Source organism: Spermophilus citellus, assembly GCF_964194105.1.
Source record: "Spermophilus citellus genome assembly, chromosome: 8".
NCBI classification, from domain to species: Eukaryota; Metazoa; Chordata; class Mammalia; order Rodentia; family Sciuridae; genus Spermophilus; species Spermophilus citellus.
The window spans coordinates 16,593,870-16,618,987 of record NC_138189.1 but is presented as its reverse complement, the minus strand read 5'-3'; positions in this window follow the sequence as shown (position 1 = coordinate 16,618,987).

Below are 25,118 nucleotides of genomic sequence, written 5' to 3'. Positions count from 1 at the left end.
AATAAATGATAGCCAATACTACTGGCCTTTATTTGACTTGGCTTTCATTGTGAGACTTGACATCTAATAAGTTCTATGCTTTCTCCCTTTCTCTATGAAAATTTAATCCACATCAGACAACGTTTATGATTGATTAATAGATTATATAAAAACGCAAATACTCCAGATAGACACACATTTTTTTCTTGCTAGTATTAATTACTTGAACTGTCAGATTCTTTGTAATGTCATTTTCAGTGATACACCAGGAGTAAATTCCTTAGGGATAATCAAAAACTCACTTGAGTGGGACCCAGACACAGTTGTATAGGCAGCAACTAACATGCGGTCTCGAGCAAAGCTGAAGTCATTCAGTACCAACACAGCCAAGCATTTGAAAAATTATGTTGAAAATCAATCAATTCACTAGGAAAAATATTTAAGCAGATAAGCAGTAGGTGAAACTATTGAAAATGTTGAGCTGTCTTTCCATTTTTTTTTAATTGGATGCACTAGAGTCTTGTGCAAACTGTCTGTAATGAACACATTCAATGACATGAGCTGGGAAGAGACCATTGATTGTACCAGTCTTCTTTTGCAAGATGAGCCCTAACTAAAATGTAGCTCACATGATAAGAGAGGGAGGCAGAATGGCTGATGTGGAAGAATATGGACTTCCCCTTATTTTAGCATGTGCTAGAGAAGAAGCAGCATAATATGATAATAAAAAGTGAAAATATTGGAATGCCTGGTTTGCAGTTTCAGCTTACACATTTAATTTCTGCATCAACTTGGAGAAGCTTAATTTCACTTTGCCTTAAGTTACTATAAAGTAAGAATAATAGTACCACACAAAACAAAAGGAATCAGTCCAGGTACAGTGCTTAGAAAAGTAGGCACCCAGCAAGCTTCCTATAAACATTGTTAAGCTCAACATCACTGGTCAGGAAAATGCAAATCAAACCACAGTATCCATTCACACTTGTTAGAATGTCTATTATCAAGATCAACATTAAACAGGGATGAGAGGTGGGAGGGAAAGGGAGAGAGAAGGGAAATTGCATGGAAATGGAAGGTGATCCTCAGGGTTATACAAAACTACATATAAGAGGAAATGAGGGGTAAGAGAAGAATAATACAAGTGGAAGAAATGATTTACAGTAGAGGGGGTAGAGAGAGAAGAGGGGAGGGGAGGGGAGGGGAGGGGGGATAGTAGAGAATAGGATAGACAGCAGAATACATCAGACACTAGAATGGCAATATGTAAATCAATGGAAGTGTAACTGATGTGATACAGCAATCTGTATACGGGGTAAAAATGGGAGTTCATAACCCACTTGAATCAAACTGTGAAATATGATATATTAAGAACTATGTAATGTTTTGAACGACCAACAATAAAAAAAAATTTAAAAAAAGACAAAAAAAAAAAAGAAAGTACACATCACAAATATTGACAAGGATGTGGAGAAAATGAAACACTTGTGCAATGCTGGTGGGAATGTAAATTGGTTCAGCCACTATGGAAAACGATATGGAGGTTTCACCAAAAGCTAAAACTTACTAAAATATGATTGAGCAATATCATTTCTGGGTATAAATCCAAAGGAAGAGAAATCAGTATATTGAGGAGATATCTGTACCCCCATATTCATTACAGACATATTCACTATAGCCAAGTTATAGAAAGTGTCCCCAATTAGGAGACGGGAGAGATGGGAAGATGTTGGTAAAAGGACACAAAGTTAAATCCTATATGTATTTGACACCACCCTCTTTCCTCATGAGGGTCCATGGATCCCTCCCTTCCTTCTCAAACCCAACCCAGATTTCTCCTAATTCATGTATCTTTCCTTTTCTATTATCTTCTCAAAATTTACGTGTCCAGGGTTTTATCTCAATTCCTGGGTTTTTTGAGCAGTTGGAACTCTATAGGTAAAATTAATCTACAAAGCTAATGCCTTGATATAACCTAAGAACAATGTAATATAATACTTCTAGACAATGCTATTTCTATTGTAATAGAGGATCCCAGGCCTGCATCCAAAACAATGGTTAGTGATGGTTGTTTTAGATTGTTAGAAAATGGTTTTGAAGGAAAAGTTTATTTAGAGCTTCTCAAATCATATACACTTTTATAAAACCTTTGCTCTGATGGGTGAGATTATAGGGAATAGAAGAGAAAGAATCCAACCCTCCAATGACAGGAATTTTATATAACAATAAAAGGCTATTTTCCTTCTTAAGTGCCACACACTGTATAATATTAGTTCATTTACTTTTCACAATGATTCTATAGAACAGATAATATGAATAGTCCTATTTATGAATGAAGTAAGATTACACTTCTATCTAAAGTGAAATTCAAACAAGCTGAGACACCCAGTGACTTTAGCACTGTATGCTATGCTACCTCGCAGTCCCTCCAAAATCCATGAACTATGTCAGTATTCTATTTAATGGAAATAGTATTTGCCCAAGGTAACCTCAACAAGAAAATAGAATTGGGGTTCAAATTCAATCCTGCCTATGCCTACATTCTCTGTTATCTCCACCGTACAAATCTCCTTCTAGGTAGGTCTTGAAGTCCCCTTTGCATCTCCAGTTTCTCTTATACTGATTTCCTTATAATGGAATTTGTACCTCAGGGCAAGTGGCACAGGTATTTGACTATTTTTCTGCTGACATCCAGTTGTGGGTGGGGTTTAATTTCTTGGGAATATTTTCTAGAGTGCCTTCAACAAAACAAGCAACTGTGGCACCTTCTAGCCTTTAGATTTCCTGAAGGCCAACTTAAAAAGCTAAAAATGACTTTATTCAGATAAAGAAATTCTGCTGCACTCCTCTAAAGTGCATGAATGTCTTGAAATTCCTCGTGTCATTAAGGAGCAATTAAAAGCAAGCACAGGAGGTTTTCAATTCTCTAAACACTCCAATGAGGAGTCAAAGGTCTTGATTCTCATTTCATTTGTTTTAGAGGCAAGGCAATCAAGGCATGGATCTTTTTTATTTCTCCTCCTGTTTCTTTTTAGCCTTCGTATCTCTCTTGCCATTTAAGGTACATATGTCCCTGTTACAGTCTCTCAGAAAAATAAAGGATTAGCCATGGACAAGGTTGAGGGAAAGGCATTGAAAACGGTGACAAGAGAACAATCCTGAGAGGCTCTGGTTTCTGGAATGGAGTCCTCCTCCCAAATCTCTCTGCTTTGACCTCCCAGCCACAGGTGGCTGAATTAGCCTTTCGTTACATTGAGGAAAAGGGCCGAAGTAGAACTATAACCCCAGGAGAAAAACATTCATGGGTGGAAACATAAATGACAATGTTTACTGATTTTTTTTTTATTAATCCAGAGAAAAAGTTTTATTAGGAAGAAAGAAGAAAGGAATTCACAGTTTTGAATTCCTCTGCCTCCCACTACCACTGGGAAAAGCTCTTGATGGATATTTAACCTTCATGAGACTCCCGTGAGCTAGATATTTTCCATCTGGATCTTACAATTGATGAAATCAAAGAGGCTAAATTAGTTGCCTTGGGGCATACTGTTAGGATCAGAAGCAGGATTCAGATCTGACTGTAAAAGCTGGTCTTTCTTTGGAGGCCACCATTCTTACAGTTAACAATTTTATTAACTAATAAATATAGAGCAGAAAGAAAAGCCTGGAATGTGAATGCGGTCCTCCGTTGGAAGAAGTTGGAACTTTTCTCAGTTTGGTTCATGTTTCTATTTGGAGAAACCACAAATAGAGTAACACTAACACTGCTGGTTTCTTGCTCCATCCATCCCTTGTCGTTTCTCTGGACAGATGAGAGTCTCCTATGACTGGTAAGTTGAGAAAGGTTGTATGGGCTATCCTGTATCCCACTTCCTTCTGTTTTGGGCACTGCCTGTTGGTAGAGAGGACATGTTCTTTCTCATTTGCTCCCTAGTTTTAGGTTTAAAAGCCCTTGCCCTGTGAGCAATCTTGGGTTTTCCCATTCTGCTGGTTAGAGTTTCACCTCTAGGGGTTATTACCATTACCATTGGCAATCCAACCTACCTTCATTGTGTGCTTTTGTTTTTCAGTTATCAACTCTGGCTTTGATAATGGTAATAATTTGTAATTCCAATCTCTGTGTTCCTGACTGTTGCTATGCCTGTGTCTCAATTTGTTGCAACCCATTTGCAATCCCTAAACTCTCAATGGGTTCACAATCTCATAGGTGGAGCCAAAATATGGCCCTGCCATATTTTGATAAGGTGGCATCTGTCATTAGCAAGTATTCATTTCTACAGTTAGAAGCCAACACAAGGCCAACTTCATAGAGAAATTTGTGTTTAAAAGACAATGTTTGGTTTGAAGCTCTGCTGTTAAATGTTGTGAAGTTCCTAATAATTTTTTAGTAAAGAGTTTTGAATTTTTATTTAACATTGAGAAATAGCTTTCCTCAATTTAATGACTGAAGAAATTTGGAAGATCTTAAACAGATTTTTTTTACTGATATCTTATAGAGATTTTGTATATGTATAGTTCCTCTAAGGAAATGCTTGACAATTAGGAAAGAAGAGGGGTGTGTGTGTGTGTGTGTGTGTGTGTGTGTGTGTGTGTAAATCCTGAGGCCTAATATTGCTGAATCTTTTCATAATGTATTTTATATCATCTAATTGCAATGGTTCTCTGAAAAGTGGTAGTTTAGTGAATGGTATAGCTAATAGAAACAGGAGCTTTAGAATCTGGAAGAATGTGTCCTTAATCCTTTTTGTTGTTGATTTGGGTTTGGTTTTGTTTTTTTGAACTTACTAAATTGTGTGACTTGGACTTGTTATATATTTTAAGAAGTAATTTCATTATTTAAAAAAATTGAACTAATGATACCCACTTCACAATGCTTATATGAAAATTAAATAAGACGATAAATGAAATAAAATAATTTGATTGCCTTATTTTTGAGTTGTGGCAGTTGTCTAGATATGAAATCCTTTGTCTGATAAATGTGTGGCAGATATCTTTTTTTCCAGTCTGTAGTTGGCCTTTCATTTTCACTTGAAAAGAAAAAAGTTTTTATTGTCATGGAATCTTATTTATTGATTTTTGTTTTCCTTTAAATTTTGTGATTTTCGCATCCTAATGCAATGTCACTACAAAATTTCCTTCTGATTTTGGAAGTTTTACAGTTTAAGTTTTCACATTTAAATTTGTTATCTATTTCCAGGTAAGTTTAATGATGTAAGGATCAAGTGTCAAAATTTATTAGTTTTGGGGTTTTTGATTCTGTATATCTAATTGATATGTATCATTTGTTGAAAAGATAAAAACCTTTCCCTCACCGAATTTACTTGAAACCTTTGTCAAATCTCAATCAGCCATATCAGTTTGAGCCCACTGCTGGACAATTATGTTTCATTGATCTATGTGTGTGCTGTATAGGAATATTTTGTGTTAATTATTCTAGACATGTAATTCTTAAAATCAGGTAGTTTAAACCATTCAATTTTGTTTTCTTTCAAAATTGTTTTAGCTATTCAAGGATTTGTTTACATTTCTGCACACATTTTAAACTTGGGATTTTAATGGGGATTGCATTAAAAGTATAAATCAATTTGTGCAGAATTGATATCTCAACATTATTGAATCCTTTAATGCCTGATCAGAGTCAATATTTACGTTATTGAGTCCTTTAATGCCTGATCAGAATCAAGGTTTTATTCAAATCTTCAGTTTTTTTGCAATAATATTCTATTTTTTGGTTTCTATGTTATACATATTTAATAAAAATGTTGTTTCTTATTTTGGATGCTATTTTCAGTATTTTTATTTCAATTTCCAACTGTTTTTATTATATAGAAAAATAATTGAAGATATGTTTTGACTTTGCATCATGAAATTTTGCTCACTTTACTTATTATTGTCACTGTGATAATATTTATTGTTTTCAACCTTGACACTTGTCAACTTTGAATAAAGCTTATTTTTCTTTTCAATCTATATGTTTTTCTATATGTTATTGCATTGGCAAGTATCTATAAGACAAACTGAATAGAAATGGGGTGAGTGGAAATATTTTCCTTTACCACGATCTTAGAAGGAAAGCACTCAGTTTTTTCTTCAGTGTGTCTTATACTAACTATAGGTTTAGTGTCGATTTTATTTATCTGATTGAGAAAATCTCTTATTACTAGATTCCAGAGCATATTTACAATGAATGGATGGTGTATTTTGTCAAATGCTTTTTGTGTATGTGTTGAGATAATTATGAAGTTTTATTCATAAATTTATTGGGATTTGTTTTGTGATACAGAATACTGTTAATCTTGATGAATATTCCATGAATAATCTGCTATTTTGGGTGTAATATCCCATCAGTTAAAAAGGTTAATTAAGTTGGTTCATAGTTGGTTTTCAAGGCTTCTGAGTCCCTACTAATGTGCTGTGTTATAGCTCCATTATTGAGAGAATTTTTTTTTAAATTTCCAACTAGTCATGTCATTGATTATGATCTTATAAGCTCCCCTAAGCCAAACTACCCAATTAAGGCTTTCTTGAATTCACGTCCCTCCAAAACTGTGAGATAATGTTATCTGTACCCTCTGGTAACCTGTACATCTGTTTGTGGTCTAGAAACAGAAAACTAATAAACCTTATTTTGAATGGATCAGTGTTTTTATGATTCAGTGTCATCTACTTAATTACCTTATTACTTACACCTCCTTGGGCTTTTAAATTGCCCTTTTCTGTTTTGTTTCAGGAATTGTAAAGATCCAAGTTTATTTATGTTATTCTCCTATTGCCAGAACTTCTGTGATCATTTCTTTTTTGAAGGTGCACAGTTTCTAATCTTTATTTTCATTTTTTTTTTCTTGTATTGGTGATTGAACCCACAGCCCTTTGCCACTGAGCGGCAGCCCTCTTCCATTGAGCTGCACCCTCAACGCTTTTTATTTATTTATGTTTTTGAGATTCGCTTGAGTTGATTAGTCCCTCAGGAAGTTGCTGAGGCTACCCTGGAACTTGTGAGCCTCCTGCTTCAGCCTCCTAAGTTGCTGGAATTACAGATGTGCGCCTGACAGTCCTTTAACATTTCAAATAACATTGGTGTAGTGGTGATGGATTCTCTCAGTGTTTATTCTCTTTTTAAAATTTTTATATTTGTTCTAATTAGTTATATATAACAGTGGAATAAATTTATGCACTTTAATATATTATACATAAATGGAGAATAATTTCTCATTTTTCTGATTGTACATGTTGTGAATCACATTGGCCACGTAGTCATATAGGTACATAAGGTAATAATGTTTGTTTCATTCTACTGCCCTTCCAACCCCCATACCTGCTCCCCTCCCTTCACACCCCTCTATCTATTCTAAAGTAACTCTGTTCTTCCCTAGCTGCCCCCTCCCATTGTGATTTAGCATCTAAATATCAGAGAAAACATTCAGCCTTTGTTTTTTGGGGATTGGCTTATTTCACTTAGACAATATTCTCCAGTTCTATTAATTTACCAGCAAATGCCATAATTTCATTCTTCTTTAGGGCTGAGTAATATCCCATTGTGTGTGTGTGTGTGTGTGTGTGTGTGTGTGTGTGTGTGTCACATTTTTTAAAATTCGTTCATCTGTTAAAGGGCATCTAGATTGGTTCCATAGTCTAGCTATTGTGAGTTGAGCTGCTATAAACATTGATGTGGCTGCATCACTGTAATAAGAATTGTTTATTTTCCTTTTCTTTAAAAAAAAAAGCATACAGACATGGACATGTAATCCTCTCGCCTTTCTCCTTTGCCCTCTATCTTGAGCTGTATGCCTGCACTGTTCTCATATTGTTTTTCCTGAAGTGCTTATAGACACTCTTCCCCTTGGTCTCCTCTCATAATGTATCATTTTCTGGATGGTTTTAATAATTTATCTTCATTATTTCTTTTTATCAACTTGATTGGGAAGTATCTTTTTGTAGTTATTTTTATAATTTTTGTTTGGGGGCCATTGAGTTTCTTAAGTTTGTAGATTAATAATTTTTTGCCCATCTGGGAATTTTGGGGGGGCATTACTTGTTCAATAATTTCTCTGTTTCTGAATCTTTCTCCTCCTTCTCTCTAATTTACACGTTAGGTCAGTCAATAGTGAACCACATATTACTTGTGTTTTGTTGATATTTTTTTTCTTTTCTTTTCTTTCCCCTTTGGGGTTTCAAAAATAGTTTTTCTTGCTCTATCTTCAAGCTCACCAGTTTGTTCTTCTGCAGGTCCATGTACTGGAAAGCTCATCAAGTGTGGTTTTATTTCAGGCATTGTATTTTTTATCTTGATAAAAACGTTTGATTTAAATATTTTTATGTTTGTTTCATGCTCTTCTCTACATTTTGGAACACATAGTATGTTGATACAATGTTTTGATATCTTTATTTACTAATCATATCATTTTTGTAACTTAGGGGCCATTTCTTTCCATTATTTTTTCCTTATTATGGATTCCATTTTCCTGCATTTTCACATATGTAGTGATTTCTGGATGTACTCTGTCCAGGCACATAGATTTTAATGATGGATTTCTAGTTTGTTTCTTTAAAATATGTTGAGGGTTTTTTGTAGGAGACAGTTAAATTACTTGAACAGCTTGATACTTGGAGTGTTTCTTTTCAGTTTTCTTAGTTGAGTTCAGAGTAGGTTTTAGTTTAGGGCTAATTTGGACTCACTACTTTTCTTCTCAAATCTCTGCTTTATGATCTGTGTGTTTTGAAGATCTTTATGATCCTTCTCATAGGAAGTCATATGATTTCTGATCATATTAGGGTTTGGAGATGATTTTTTTCACCTGATTGTCTAAAAGTATTTTTTTTCCAATTATAGCAGTTTTCCACACACATTCAGTAGTCAGTGCTCAGGCAAAGATTTGAATAGAATCCTCTGTCCATCTGTGGACCTGTCTCCTCTCTTTGTTGTGGTTTCTTCTCTCCTGAAACGTCTAGTCGTGTTGAGGGGCCTCATAGATCTATGTAGGTCTCCTATTTTTGCTTTGTGGCTGGGGAATTGTGTTCAGAAAAGAATCTGTTCTCTTCCTTCAGGTATGTTTCTTGTGCTGCCTGTTACATATATTTTATATGTACATTATATTTTATATATACATTTACATATATTTTTAAAAATTGCTTAATTGATATAGTAAGACCAGTCCTTATATGGAAAGACTTAATCCAACATAGACAGAAGTCTATGTGGATTTTCGTTAAGAATGATTTAAGGATCCCGTATGTTCCTAACAGTCCATGATCACAAAAGTTCTACATACACAAAATAGTCTCTTGATTTAATGGCTAGTTTTTTTTTTAAATAAAAAAATAATGTCACCACTAAAGTCTATTGTGTAGTGACACAAAGAATTCCGATGACAAACAGCATCAAATAAGTCAACCATTTTTCTCAGAATTCAAGAAACATATTCCCCTCCTTTCATCAGAAGTTTTGGAATCCAGCAGACCCTCTGTTTGTGGTATCTCTTCTGGACTAACCCATTCAACAAAATGTCATATTTCCTGAGTAAAAGCAACAGAATCAGCCACATTTGTTGTTAAAAAAAAATACATCCAGATGATTAATAGACATCTCTCAATGATCACTCTGATGTTTTAGTGATTTGGTAACATGGCCATGTTTCAAAGAAGTATTTTTTAAAAATAGCTAGTTTACACATTGAATATGCACAGCAAGTGTTGGTTTATCTACATGCTTTGGAAGGTTTGGTTCAGTAGGGTAATGTAGGAGAGGCCTCATTTTTATCACATTATCTGAGTCACTCAGAAATGCTTAAAACACTCTTTTTGTCTAAAAAAATATATTCAAGTAGTTGTGGTTGTATTAAATCCCATTTATGTTTTCAGTACTGTGAACTCATTTGGCCATTGTTGAAAGGTGATTCTAAAAATAATCAAATGCTCAAAAGAAAGATGACTGAAATCATAAGATACATCAGAATCAGGTCGTTGGTTCTTTTGATCTGCTTGTTAAGTGAGAGCTTTGATGCTGTCCTTGTTGCCTCTTTCAAAAGTCAGGCAGTAAAGGAGATGCACAGAATCAGAACTTAATTCTCATGTATTTTATTACTTAATGGGTTACCTAGGTAACTCTGCCACTTTTCAGTGATCCCTAAAACTCACATTTTTGTGTGGGAAGAGAAATGGATCATCTATATTTGCAGAATTTATAAAGGATGCCTTAATATCTCTGGCTGAAAAGAGTCGGCAATCATCTTTTGGCTCAGACGTTAATATACTTTTACTTTGTGAATGAATTATTCATACATTTATTGAGCACCTGGGTATTGTCTATTTTAATATCCAGGCACTCTACTGGGTATTGAAATGGACAATCCTTAACATATTTGCATTGCTCATTTGCTTGTGATCTAAGATTATGTATATACTTTACTATACACACATATAGTGAACCACATATTATATATAAATTTTATGAACTATGTAGCTTCACGTTTACTCTTTTATTTCTGTTCTTCAATTTATGGACACTACGTTCCTCTTCCTAAAACATCAATTTTGCTAAGTCATTTCCACGATTAAAAACCAACATTGACTCTTTATTCCCTGGGGATAAAGATAAAATACTCATCTGGCCACTCAAAGCTCCTTTGTTCTGGCCTAGGGTTTCTGCTGCATTCTCCAGAAGAGCCCTCATAGAACCTCCTGTTGCCAACTGTTTCCTTTGTGTTTTTGCCAAGCTGTTCCTTGGTCATTCTCACCACTACCTCTTGGCCTTCTGGAAACATCCTTCCCATTGTCTTCCACCTATTTTAACCCGATCTTCAAGGAAAATGGATCATCATTCCTTCATAGGAATGTCTACCACTGCTTCTGTTTTATAGTTTTCCTTTTCACCTAGGTTGTGTCCCCTTATGGGAAAGGATGATCATCTTCTACGTTGTTGGCTTTTCTGTCACCCAGCTTAGAACCTAGCATAGATGAGGTGACCAGTAAGCTTTGTCATTTTTTTTTTTAATCTTTTCTTAATTTGACAGCAAGGACAGTGAAAATGGTGCTGGGTGGAGAACCCAGGGTTTGTTTAGGTTCTAGTTTTGACTCTCTTGGTTGTTTCCTGTTAGTCAAGTCCTATGAATTTTTTTTCTGGGACTGTTTTATCAACTCTGTGGTGAGAGACTTGATGACTCCATCTGTCAAACTCATTTGAGCACTAACACAACATGTGATGATGGGTCTCAACCCCACAAATGCTGGAGCAGGTAGAATTGTACGGCTGCATGTGAACATTATAAGGGATTGATTTTTCTCATGTAGCAGGGCTGGCTCAGTGTCTTCTCTCTTTTTGCTTCCTCTCAATTATGTGATGACTCCTGCACCTCCAAGCCATTAATTTATACTGTCCACTCAGAAAAAAAGGAAGAAGGAAAAGGGCAAAATGTGTCAACTGGGCACGTTCCTTTTGTCGGCAAACAGTAGGTTTTCTAAAAGCTCCAATAGCAAAGTCAAGGAAAAGAGGTTTTTAGCTGGCTATGGCCCTCTTGTCAAGGGAAATTTCTGTCTGTTCTCTGTCTCTGTCTCTCTCTCTCCATGGTTCTGTGTGTGGGTGTGTGTTTACCTAAGGGGAATGTAGGATTAACTAATAAGTTCATTCATGCTATTTTTGCATAAATATCTATATCTTTACATCTTGACATTTTGTTAACTAATTTTAACACATTGTCTAAAAGCAAATATGACCCAATAAAACATTTTGAGGAGGGGAGCTAAAAGTTCAGACCATCTAGTTTGGGGATATACTACGATGTGTGTACTCCTGGATCTTTGAATTTTCTTCTTCAGAAGGCTATATTGTGTTTTCTTAATTATAATTTCCTTGATGTATATGATATGGCCAATATAATTGAAAGTATGCAGCTTGATAAACTTTGACAGGTATATAGACTCATGAAACAGTTGCCAGAACATGACACCAAACCTTTCCATCCTCCCCTCAAATTCCTCCTGCCCCTTTGCAGCTCAGTCCATTTCCCACCACTGCTTTGAAAAACCACTAAGATGTTTTTCTCACTATATATTCACTTGCATTTCTATATATACAATAGTGAGTATATGTTCTTTTGTGTCTGATGACTTTCCTTCCACACAATAGCTAAGATTTATCTCTTACTGGATGTGTCACGTCTTATTTTAAAAGTTATTTTTACTTTTAATAAAGAAAATCATATATAATTAATAATTATATATTTATGGGGTACAACATGAAATTTCAAAATACATATATTGTAAAATGGTCAAATGGAGCTAATGAACATCTATTACCTCACATATCAGTTTTTTGTTGTGAAAACTCTTAAAATCTACTCTAACTCAGTGTGTTTACTCTTTTTAAAATCCCCTCTCAGACAGAACTTGAAGATTATAGCTATATAGTCACTAATTTGAGTCCTTTTTATGACTGAATAATATTTCATCATATATGCCTACCACATTTTGTTCATTATCTCTTCACTTGTTGATGGACATTTGGCTGTTTCTGATTCAGGGTTTTTAAGAATTCTGTTATAAACATTCATGTGCAGGTCTTTGTATTGACATGTATTTTTATTTTTTTTTCTTGGCTAAATACCTAGTAATGGGATATATGTGTTATTTGGTAAGTGGCCCTTTTAAGAATCTATTGCATTATTTTCCAAAGTGTTTGCACCATTTTATATTCCAACCAGCAATCTGTACAAATTTTTGTTGTCCTTCATTATTGCTAACACTTGATATGTTCAGTTTTAAGTTTTAGCAATTCTAATGGGAATGTAGTCATTGAATTTTATAAATTTTTTTGATTGATTCATGTCACCTAAATTCATTTACAGTGGCTGTGACATATTCCTATGATATTAAAGTTTTTGAAGTAGGCATATCATAATGGAATTAATGATAATTTTGTTTCCTCCTTTCTAATTATAAAACTCACTGTTTCATTTTGCATTTTAACTTCAAAGCATTGTTAATGTTTTGAAACCTATAGTAAATATTATTAGTGACAATGAGCTCATTCATCTTATTTCTGGTCCAGAGGAGTAGTCTTTATGATTCAGCATTTAGCTTAGGCGCTTTTCATCTCCTTAAAAAATAAGCTTTTGAAAACTGTTGACAAGGAAGTTTTTTTTTTTGTCTTTTTAATCAGAGCTACATGATAAATTTTTTGTAAATACATTACTTACCCTCCCAATTTGATTTGGATCCCTTGGTTAAATTCTTCTTGAGTTCATATAATTACAAATTTTCCTTCGTTGTTATTTCATTTATAATTTTGTCATAAGTATTCATAAGTGATATTAATCTTCCTTGGCAAGTGTTCATATCAGCATTGTACCATTTTTATGAGAATCAATATGGCATCTTGCCAACTGTGTTTATGCTGTGGAGTAATTTATATAGCACTGAGGTCTTGCTGCTTGAATATTTGGAGAAACTCATCACATTAACTTGCACAGGTTTTTGGAAGAAAATTTCCAGTAACCTTTTTTGGATGTATTCTATCATTTTTGATCTGGTAAGACTTCCTGTTTCATGGGTCTATCTTGGCTTTATGCACTACGTCCTCCCACCGCATCCCTCAGACACACAGTCATGCATTTCATTGCATACCTAAATTCATTAGCTGAAGGCATTCTGTACACCCTTGATAATTGTTAACAACCTATCTGTGACTTGGCCCATTTTTCTTTCCTCGTGTTGTGTATTTTCCTTTTCTTTTATTAAATTAGATTAGATGACTCATTTGTATTGCTTTCATTATTTGTTAGATTATTTCCTGAGTTTTGTCAAAAATACCCTTTAATTTTTATTCACTTACTGTGTCTCCTCTTTTTTTTTTTTTTTTTTAAAAAAATGACTTGCTTTTGACACCACTTTTCCGCACCTAACTGTTGATAGCACCAGTACTAGTCTAGGGTGTCCCCTTGCTTGTCCCTACTAGTGGGTGCTGGTGATTGGGTGAAGAAGATACCACTCTGGTTTACCAGTCTTGGGCTGCCGTGTTTATGAGGCTTGTGTTCTCCATGGTGAATTTCATGTTTTCTGGTATTTCCTTTCTACCTACCATTCATTTGTTCATTCATCAGATATATATTTTTAAAGCATTCTTTTAAGATACAGTCCTGGTTGCACTTGGATTCTGACTTACACAAAGCAGAAAAACTCCCTTCCTTCATAAAACTGATGGTCCAGTGGGAGGGAAGGTCATCAACAAGTAATGCTAATTAAGTGTAATGAGGGCTTAAATTGAGAAGATAGTGGGTGTTTTGGGAGGCCACCCAGAGAAGATCACCTAGATCAGGGAAGATCTGTTTTGCTTCTGATTTTTATTTTACTCATTTGTTTCCCATAATGGCAGGAAGATGCAGCCCACAGCCCCATGCTGGTCTTCATGGGGCATTCTGAAACCATATGAGATTAAGCCTTGTTTCTAACCCTCTGACGATTTTGATTTAAACCACTGGGTGTGGGAGGAATCAATGAATCAATAATGTTTGTGCTCTGTGTCTAAATTGCAGACACATCCTTGAACAGAATTAAAAATAAATATAACAGTAGTAAAATTATAGTTGCAAGGATATAAACCAAAAAACCTGGAATAAAAAAATGAATACATGGGGCTGTATTCAAACATAATGAGGGAGACTGTTAGTCTCCTAATGGATAAAACTGGGTTGGCTGTGTGGGTGGAGTGAGGAAGAGAGGAAAGCATAAACACAGCATCCTCTTCCTGCACAATGTCACTGCAGCTCCTGAGCTGTCAGGACACGTAGCCCGCCTCAGGAAGCAGCTGCCCCAGCACCTGCTGCCAAAGGTGGGGGCAGCATTCCTCAGGAAGTGACCAACCTGTCATGAAGTGAAGCATCTTAAATGTGACAGTAGTGTCCAGAAAGCAGAGAAACAAGCATCCACAGGAACACCAGGTACCAGAACTGAGTATTTAGCACTGGTCAGATTTACAATGAGTGCACACCCTCACTGCCCTCCCATATTCTAAACCTATAGAGAGATAGTAGGCAGGTGGGGTTTAGAGGGCAATATTGCTTCCTTTTTGATAAAACTAAACTGGAAAAGTTAACTTAAAAGGGTTCTCTTATAATCTCTTGTAACTGTAGGCTTTAGGACTCAGCGGGGAATGAATGGGTGTGCAGAACAGCTCCTTACCTAACAAGAGGAAGGCCCCACTCTCAATGAGAATCCTGCCCCATGAAGATACATGAAAAAAATGACTACCAGGCTCTCATTATCTCAGTCCCGGATATATCCTTTCTCCTCCCATGAGATGTGCAAGTGTGGACAAAAAAATGGCAGGACCTGCTTCCCCAGTGCTTCTTGGAGATGGTGGAGGTGCGGGGGAATTTCTTATTGTATGAGTTGCTGACAATGAGGGAGAGAATTGGGCTCTCAAGAGGATGCAAGAGAATGCAAACATGTGCAAACATATATAGTATAAACACATGATTCCTGAAAAAAAAAAATGCTGGAATAGAAAGAAAGTCCTTGAGATTTTGAAATGCATCTCAGTTGAATGAGATTATAAGATTTTTCTAATTGTTCCTCTATGATCCTGTGTTTCTTTATTGACTGAGAGAAAGGCAATACCATTTATTTTCAAATGTATTCATAGCTTGATTTTGATTATTTTTTTTTCCCATAGCAAAGTGGTTCCGGAAAGCACTTTGCTTGGAAGACAGAAGCATATGAATTCCAAAAGGCAGGGATTTACAGTCAAAACCAAATCAACGAATAGACTGTTATTTGATACCTTATCATATACCAAACATTTTCTATGCTGTAAATAACGTGATGAACAAGGAAAGAGACAGACAAGTAGCATGGGTCATGACAAAATATACAAGAGTTGAACTGTCATGATCCAAAAAAGTCAGGTCCATCAGAAGGAGCCAAGTATCACAAATGTGAGCCTGATGTTGCTGGTTTTTAAGTGTGTTTCCAGGAGAAATGGGAAACTCATTAAGAAAAGTCTCTTGATTTTTAAATGTTTGCAAATAATTTGCAATATTTGGGGCCCAAACCAAATGAAAGCACATAAAAATATGACTGAATGGAGTCACTAGGTTACCAGTTTCTAATTTCTTTTATAAACCATAGAGTTGAAGGGATTTTAGAGATCCCTTACTAAGCAGTAAATATGTAATCAATTGAGGCTGAAATAGACTCGGCGATTGACTGTTAATCCACAGCTAAGAATGGTGCAGGTGAGATTCGAATGAGCCTTTCAGAGCTCTTTCTGGTACAGGTGTGCCTCCTGCATGTCGTATTCTTTCTGATTCAGGACACAGGTTATATCTCAACCTCCCAGGATCTGTCATGATTTATTTTGTTTCCTTTCCATTTACAGATAGCTGAAGGGGCAAATTAAATGAACACATCTTAATTATGTTCAATATTCACAGCAATTACTGGCATAAAGGACTGAATATTTGATGAAAGGACAGCATTTGAAAGAGCCATAAAAACAAAATGTGTAGGCGCCAAGTGTTACATCCCCTAAACATTTTTGAATCCATTTAAACTGAGTCAAATACAAGAAAGTCCTCCACGTTGATGTTGGATGCTTTAACATATGCTTTTACTGAGAGGAAAGCAACAGCACAGTTCCAGATTGGACGTGGGGTGGCTGGTAGAGTGATTTTGAAATGGATTTGATCTGTTGTCTTTTACTCTCCTTTGTGTCCAGGGATGGTCTTGTTCTAATCCTCAGAGATGGCTTTTTATGATGATTTTGAGGTTAGAGGAAGGCAATGCAATAGCTCATGAAATAGTACAGAGAATCAAGAAAGAGAGAGCCCAACCCAGGCAAAAAGCACTCCACAGTATTTGGGGTTTGTTATTTCATAGTTTTGTTTTCTTTTACACTGAGATATGCGTTAGTTTCCTAGTCAATTCCTTGTCTGTCTGGGTTCTTACTGCATCTCATTTGTCAAATGAGTGAAAGAATGAACACACAGAGGACAGTATTTAACTTGAGGGAGAAAAGATTTATGAAAAGTAGTTTAACATTTGAATTTGCTGTAGGGAAGCAGTAAGCAGGAAACAGGGAGACGATCATATCTGGAAGATATTGATTCTTTGAGAAATTTGGGGGGCCCCATTTTGGATTCTGGAGATGGATCCTATTATAGGAAGTCAAGGAAAGCATGCAATTCAGGAGACCTGGATTCTGGTGTGGATCCTGTGGGCCTGATGCTAGTTTAGTTGCTGAATATTCTGTATCTGTTTGCTCCTCTATCTAATGGAGTCAATAGCAATATAAAATGGGATTCCAGATGGAATGCTTCAGAAAGTGGATGATGCTAAACAAAACCCTAGTTCCTGAAGAATCTGATTTTATGTGAAGACTCTTAGATGGAATGGTTCTTGAATGTCTGTTCTTTTAGAGAACCATGTTATTTTTTGGCATTTGTCCCTGGTGTGGCTAAGTGCAGTCACCAATGTTAAATGTGGCAGTTTATGTGAAAACACCCCCATGGGTGTGCTGCCTTGTGAATACGAGCAGACTCAGGCTGCAGGTTGCTAGTGAGTTGAAAGCACAGGTCTTCTGGTCGTTGCAAGCATGGTCTCCAGATTGAGCTTTACCTTGTTGGAACTACCATGTGGTCTCTCATCATATATCTAGAAAGGACTAGCATATAGGGGACAGGACTTAACTAAGCTCTCCAGAGTCCGATGTAAAACCAGTTTGGTAGTCACTATTGCTTAGCTGTTCAACCGCTATCTGTAACTGCCTTTGCCCACGCCAAAGTCCAAATATTTTATTAGTCGGTTCATTAGGCATAAAACAATTCTGCCAGATTGTGAATTAAGTTTCTACCTGCCACTCTGATTTTCTTTCCCTATCTCACCTATACATATCAGTTTGCTTAGACTACCATAAGAATATACCACAGGCTGGTGGATTAAACAATAGAAATTGATGTCTCACAGTTCTGGAGGCTGGAAGTCCAAGATCAAGGGGTTGGGAGGTTAGCTTTTTCCTGAAGCCCCTCTCTGCTTAGCTTGTGGAGGGCATCTTTCTTGCTCTGTCCTCATCTATCCTTTTCTCATAGTGTGGGCATCCCTGATATCTCTTATTCTTTTTCTAATGTCACTGGTAAAATTAGATTAGGGTCCCACTTTTTTTTTTAAACCACATTTAACCTTAATTGCCTCTTTAAAGGTCCTATTTCCAAACATGATCACATTTTAGAGGATTAGGGATTCAATATGTGAATATTTTGTTTAGGGAGGGATTATTGGCAACATAACATCATCACAGACCAGTAACAACCAGTTACAGACTAATGTGAGAGACCCTTGGCCACACTTTGAGGTAAAATGCCCTAAGAGATCAGTGGGAATTACCTCAGACCTGGACCCTTATTTCCAGAGTTCTGGTTTAGAAAGAAAAATATACACATATTTGTTGATGCCACCATGAGTCAGGCTTCTCCTGTTTTCAATGAAAGATTCCAAATGGATATAACCAGAAAGATGTTTTTAAGTATTTACATCAGGGATCATAGCTGGCTTGAGAACCAAGCTAGTCACATACACTGAGAGTTTGCCATCAATTATTTTTCTTTCCCAGCATCTATTTCCCTATTTCTGATAACAGCACCTTGGGGACTCTTTTCTCCCACACTGCATACAATTTTCATAAAGGACTGTCAATCAAAGTGCCCTGCCTTCCTCTGAACAAAGGACTCGAGACAGTGCAGATCTGTTCTCACTCCTTGGTTAACTGGCTAACTTTGAGTTGCAAACAAAGACCCCTGAACATAGTAGTTAATTTTGAAGACCGAATGAGGACTCTCAAGGTGCCTTGGTGTACTGGAAATCCCAACAAGGAAAATACTTGCAGTTATCAGTTCAAATACTTCATCTTTGGAGAAGTCTCCTTAGTTAATTCTAACACGTGAGGTATTTTTCTCTTTGCATTTCTACAGTACTTTGTTTATACATCCCCCAGAGCTGTTATTGAATCATAGAGCAAAGGTATGTTCGCATCTCTCCCCCTTACTTAAGATGCTCCATAGGAGGTGCGCTGGTTCTTTTAATCTCTGTATCCTAGTACCCATCATTAGTAAAGGTACGTGATCTCCACTTAGTAAATAATTGCTGAATGAATGAGCTGATTGTATCAGTATTTCACTTAATTTGTTAATTGATAAATTCAGTCAAGAAAAAATGATTCAAAGTGGCGACAGTGCTAGGGGTATGAAGATATGGATAAGATATAATCCTACCTCAAAAGTTTGTGGTCCGAGGCATGGAGAGGGATCAGAGGAAAGTGGGCCCAGAACAAATTATTATGTTGTCGTAGGGCTCGGCAAGCGGCAACAATATTTGGTTATATATGCGTATAACAAATGTCTCCATGGGTTGTTATACACAAACTATAATAGGATCAAACTTTTAAAGTACTTCATAGCATAGAGAGATCAGAGAAAGCTCCTCAGAGACGCAATATCTGAACAGACTATCTTAATCCACTAGGACTGCTATATATAAACAATTGAAATTGATTTCTTACTTTCTAGAGGCTGGGAAGTCCAAGATTAAGGTGCAGGTAGATTCAGCATCTCATGAGGCCATACTTCCTGGTTCACAAATGGCTTTTTTTTTTTCTGTGTCCTCACATGTGGAAGGGGCATGGGATCTCTCCAGAGCCTCTTGTATGAGAACATTAGTCCCATTTGTGAGGGCTTCACCCTTATGCCACAAGACCTCTCAAAGCTCCCATGTCCTAGTATCATTACTGTAAGGGACTAGGTATCAGCTTACTAATTGAGGTGGAGTGTAAGCATTTAGTCTATAGCAAGAGCCTTAATGTTTGAGGAAATAATTTGAAATAACTGCTAAAGAAGACAAAGTTTTGGCTGAGGAGATTAAGAATCCCTTGAGTCAGGGTTGAGGTTCCAGGGGATGCTTGGGACGATACTTTATAGTAGCATCACCGTGCACAGCAATGAGATTTTCCTCAGCTGTGGAGTTCCAGAAGCTGAGAATGTGGATGGAGTTTAGTATTTGTCCAACACTGGTATTTTACTGAGACAATAATCCTGAAATAATGGTATTCCGTGTGCTAATGTGACAGTGGTTGGAATGATCAGCCATGAAGACCAGACTGGGTAAGACAGACAAACAGGAGGTGACTGACTGGAGATGAGGAGGCCATGGGATGAGAGAGATTCACTGTTTCAAAGAGCTGATGGAGCTACAGGTATGAGTGTGTAGATAACCTGCATCATTTTCCAGCCTCCTTAAAACAACTCTAAGAAGTAGGTGATTTTAATTTGTGCATTTTTAGGTTAAAGGAAACTGAAGAAGTGGGGCTGGGCGTGTAGCTCAGTGGTAGGCCTCTTGCCTAGTACTTGTGAGGCCCTGTGTTCAATCCCTAGCACCAAAGAAAAGAAGGAAGGGAGGGAGGGAGGGCAGGAGGTAGGATGGAAGGGAGGAAGGAAGAGAAAGAAACTGAGAGGAGAAGTACTGTCACTTTTCCTCAGTAAGAAGTAGTGCTGGCTTGGATCCAGTTCATCTGACCCCAGAGTTATGTTACACTGAACTAGGGATGTTACGTTAGGAACATTGGTATATGGCCCCCGTGTGGGCAAGCATCTTCTCATCTGTTGAAGCCCCAATAGGACAGAAAGCCGAGGGAGAGCAAATTCTCTCTCACTTCTTGAGCAGGAATCCATCTTCTCCTGCCTTCAGACATCAGAGCTCCTATTTGTGGGCTGTCAGCCTCTCCTGAGAGTTACACCATGCTCCCCCCCGCCCCCCCGTACTCAGGCCTTCAGATTGAATTACATTCCTCACTTTCCCTATTCTGCAGTATGCAGAGGGCATATTGTAGGACTTCTTAGCAACCATAATTACCTATCCATTTCCTTAGAAAATCTCTTCATGTCTCTCTCTATATCCTAGTTGGTTCTGCTTCTTTGAAGAACCCAAATTAATACCATAAACATTGACAAAATCTTGATTTTACAAGCAGCACTTTTCTCACTTATGAGGTTGGAGTATTTCATATTACTGGAATGTCATTACTTTTGATCTACAAAATCATTTAATATGGTTTAGCATAATACTACAGTGTTATGATGCTGAGTTCCCGGTATAGATGACACTGCTAGGCACATGATGACATACATGCCTGACTAGGTGACGGTGTTCTTCGTCCAGTGAATTCTGCTCTTATTTTTATGAAGAGCTGTTATCATTTGGACAAAGACCTGGAGATGCTTTACGAAAAACACAGCAGCCAACCGTGTGTGGTTCATTCCTTTGAATGGAACTCTATGGGTCCTCAGGGACCACCTTGTTTGCAGCTGAATCTACTATGCAATTGCTGTATCCTTTCTCCTCTAGGTCAAGTTCAATAATAAAATTTATATGAGCTGAAAGTCATGGGCAATGTGTTTCTTGTAATTGAGATTTTATTCTGTGCTTGCCATTGAATGTCCGACTGTGGAGTTTTAATGTTATATGAAAGCAGTATTCCCTGAAACTTGGGATCCTGCTTTAAAATGATCTAAGATAGTGTAAGAAATAAACCCAACACCAAGAGAGCTTTTCGTCTGGAATGTAGCAGAGACTTCTGATGTAGTACAATGTGTATTAAAAACTGAACCCTCAATTGCTGTGGGTCTTCCATTTTTAATGAGTAGTAACTGAAGCTACAGTGCCTGATTACTATTTTTTCATGATCCCCTCATTTATTCCATGAATTTGCAATTTACTCCATGTATGTTTTTTTGTGTGTGTTTGTGCACAAATACTGCACACACAAACAAAAAACTTTAGGCAATGGAGGGGACAAATTGTGATAAAAAACCATCACAAAAGCATTGCACTTACTCTTCTTGTAAAATAAGCTTATTTCGTTTTGTCATGTTATGGTGCTGTCACTGAAAGGCAATGACCTAATTCTGTCTTTTTTCTTTTGTCATTCCTGTTAGAGGAAGGTGGGGAGAAATGTTTTACTGTGTTAATTAAATTTCTTCTTTATCCACTGAGAACTGAAGAACATATTTCTCTATTAATTTTGATTATATAATTCTTCATTATTGCTAATACCAAAATCCTTTCTCCCAGTTGCATAAGATTTTTGATATGAATGATGAAAATGTGCTCATAGATATTTAAAATAGAAAAAAAAAACCAGAAGTTTACTTAATCCCTAAAATCTTTCTACTTTGCAGCAACAACCTGAGAACATTGGAATACATTAGTTATTCCAATGTTTCTTCAAAGATATGATAGACCATGAACTTGTTCTCTAATGCAGGATAACCTCTGTTTGTAGTCCTCATCACCTTTTTATTCTGAAAGGGCAAATTTTTTTTTCCCTCAGAAGAGTTCTGTTTACTTAAAAGTTTACTTAAAAAGGTGATGTCAGGAATTAAGTCAATAAAATAAAATATTTAAAAACAGGTCGTTTTTGCTTCCACAATTAAGAAAGAGGGGTCATGTAATCATGGTTCCAGGATAGCTTTGGCAGATGGGAAAATGAGGCTCAGTGAAGAGGGAGGAGTCTTCAAGTTTATCCATCTGGTAAATGGAAAGAAATGACAGAGATGAAATCCATGCCTTTTGGCTCCCAATGTGACTCTCTGTCTGGTGTATCAAATTATATTTCTTTACACAGCATGTTACTTACTGTCTTCATATTGCAATTGTTCTGTCTTCATATTCTTTGACTATCCAAGAAGGGACAGCTATACCCCTAGATTCACATTGTATGAAAATACAAACCAATTCCTTTTTTTTTTTTTTGTCTTTGAATCCCAAGTGAAGGATTGCCCAATGACTGGTAGTGATGGCAGGGATTATGTGTGTGTCAGGAGGGTTAATCCTCCATGATCTTGTAGCAGTGACTGCATTTTCAGTTTTTACATCATGTACTCCTCCTCTGTCCCTTCCAAAGATCCTCAGAAGCAATGGTGCAAGCTTTAAAGGACTATGTGGGGGGTAGCTTTGGTTCTTGTTTTCAGTGTTACACCTGCATCTGTTGGATAAGTTTGATGACTTTTGTTTAAAGCTTTCCTTTATGATACAGTTCTCATGAATCAAGTTCTATTTTATTGTTTTTTTTTTCTTGTCAACCTAATTCCCTTTATACATGACTAGGTAACTCAGTTGACAAGTATTTATTAGACAACTATCATGGCCTTGGTCAAGATCAAGATTTTACTAGGTTAAGATATGACACATCTTTTCATTCAGAAAAGCTGCAGCTCAGCAGTTCTGAAAAAGTACAGAAGTAGTTATTAATAAAAAGTAGGCATGTGGGCAAACATGCTTGTGAAACCGAATTAAATGAAGTTAAACAGTATTCTTAACTGTAAGATACTGCAGGTCCTTAAGCATGCTAATGTGGATTGTAATTCTTCCCAGAAGGGACATGTTATGTAATATTCTCCAAATGCAATGGACCCCTTGAAGCTACTTTTTGTAGAATAACTCCAAGGAATAGTTTTTCTTTGAAGATATATTCAATGCAATGACACATCATCACGAAAATCTTCTTCCATGTGGCTTAAATTTCATGCACTTTCTTGGTTAAAACTTCTTATGTATGGCATAATTTAAAATAATCCAGGTAAAAATGTTTCCAACAGGTACCTAAGAAATTGATAAATTCAAGAATATCAATTTCCAGATCCTTGATTTTCACATTTCTCCTCCCTCTCCCTCTCCCTCCCCCTCTGCCTTCTCTCTCTTCCTCTCCCTCTTTCTTCTCTCTCTCCCCACTTCTCCCTCCCTCTCTCCCCGAAACTGCGTCCCCCCCATTCCTGACCCCACACACACTGATCTGAGAGACAATAAGCCTGGTTTTCCATTTCCTTACAATATGCCTTTTCCTACTTTACAGAAAAGTCCTATCTCTCAATCATCTAGATTGAGCCCCAGAGCTTTGTTAAGTAGTAGAAACTTTACTCCACCCTCAAAGAAAGAGATGAGTGTCATTGTTAAAAAGAGGATCACTTCCATGTCTGGGTAAAAAATTGCTTTAGAAAGACAGATTTTTTGGATTCAATATTTTTACAGGAGTATCAAATTGATTGACTAATAGACCATTAAATATTTTTGATGTAATTGCTGTTTGATATTTTTCGGCAAATACATAGAACCAGTTCAATAATTTTTATGACCAGCTAAAGTAACACTCTTTCCATTCCCATCCATTTATTTAGGTGACCAGATTATTTTTCTCTGAGCTTAAATCTACATAAAACTAAAACAAGGAATGGAATTATCATCAGGATGATGATATTTATAGTAATGATAGTGAATAATGTTCATTGTTGGGTATATGAACTCTATAGAGGAAATGTTTCAGTTGCATCAATTTACTTGAGAGTATTACATTTTGCTTCTTATGTAATTATGTATGTATTTAAAAAATTGATCCCTATAACATATATAATCATGAACTCAAAACAAAGAATTTTTCATACTTAAGAGTCTTATGATCGCTGGATGGTTAAAAATAATTTACTTTTCAATTTGCACGCATATTTTTGTTGAAGTATGATTCAGCGATCATTAAAGACTTCCATGATAAAGTTCTGCATGGAGATTGGAATGGCAACATGAGCTTAAAGTCAATAAAGAATGGTATGATATATTTGATTAGGAAAAAGGAGTATTCTTTTATTCATAAAATGATTGTGATTTTCAACTTGTTATACTGTTTAGATTATTTTGGATGGATTTCACAGAGGAACCTGATAGTTTAATTAGAAAGTGTCATTGCTTGCAATTTTCCAGAAATGATTTTTCATGCAATTAGTTATAAACTAAAGATGAAATTTTAGATGACAACTTAAAGATGCGTAGATTTATCTCATCTTAATAGATAAATGAACAAAAACTGTTTAATGAGTAGTAACTGAAGCTATAGTGCCTGATTATTATTTTTTCATGATCCCCTCATTTACTCCATGAATTTGCAATTTACTCCATGTATTTTAATCGTTTTTGGATTGTGATCTGTGCTCTCCAGTTAACAGGAAACCCCTTCCTTCTGCATCCATCCACACAGATTCTCTTCTTATGGTGTGTTTCTCAAACTGGTGATAACATGCTTTCTCGGGCACACTGCCGCAGGAATTCATCTACATGGTGAA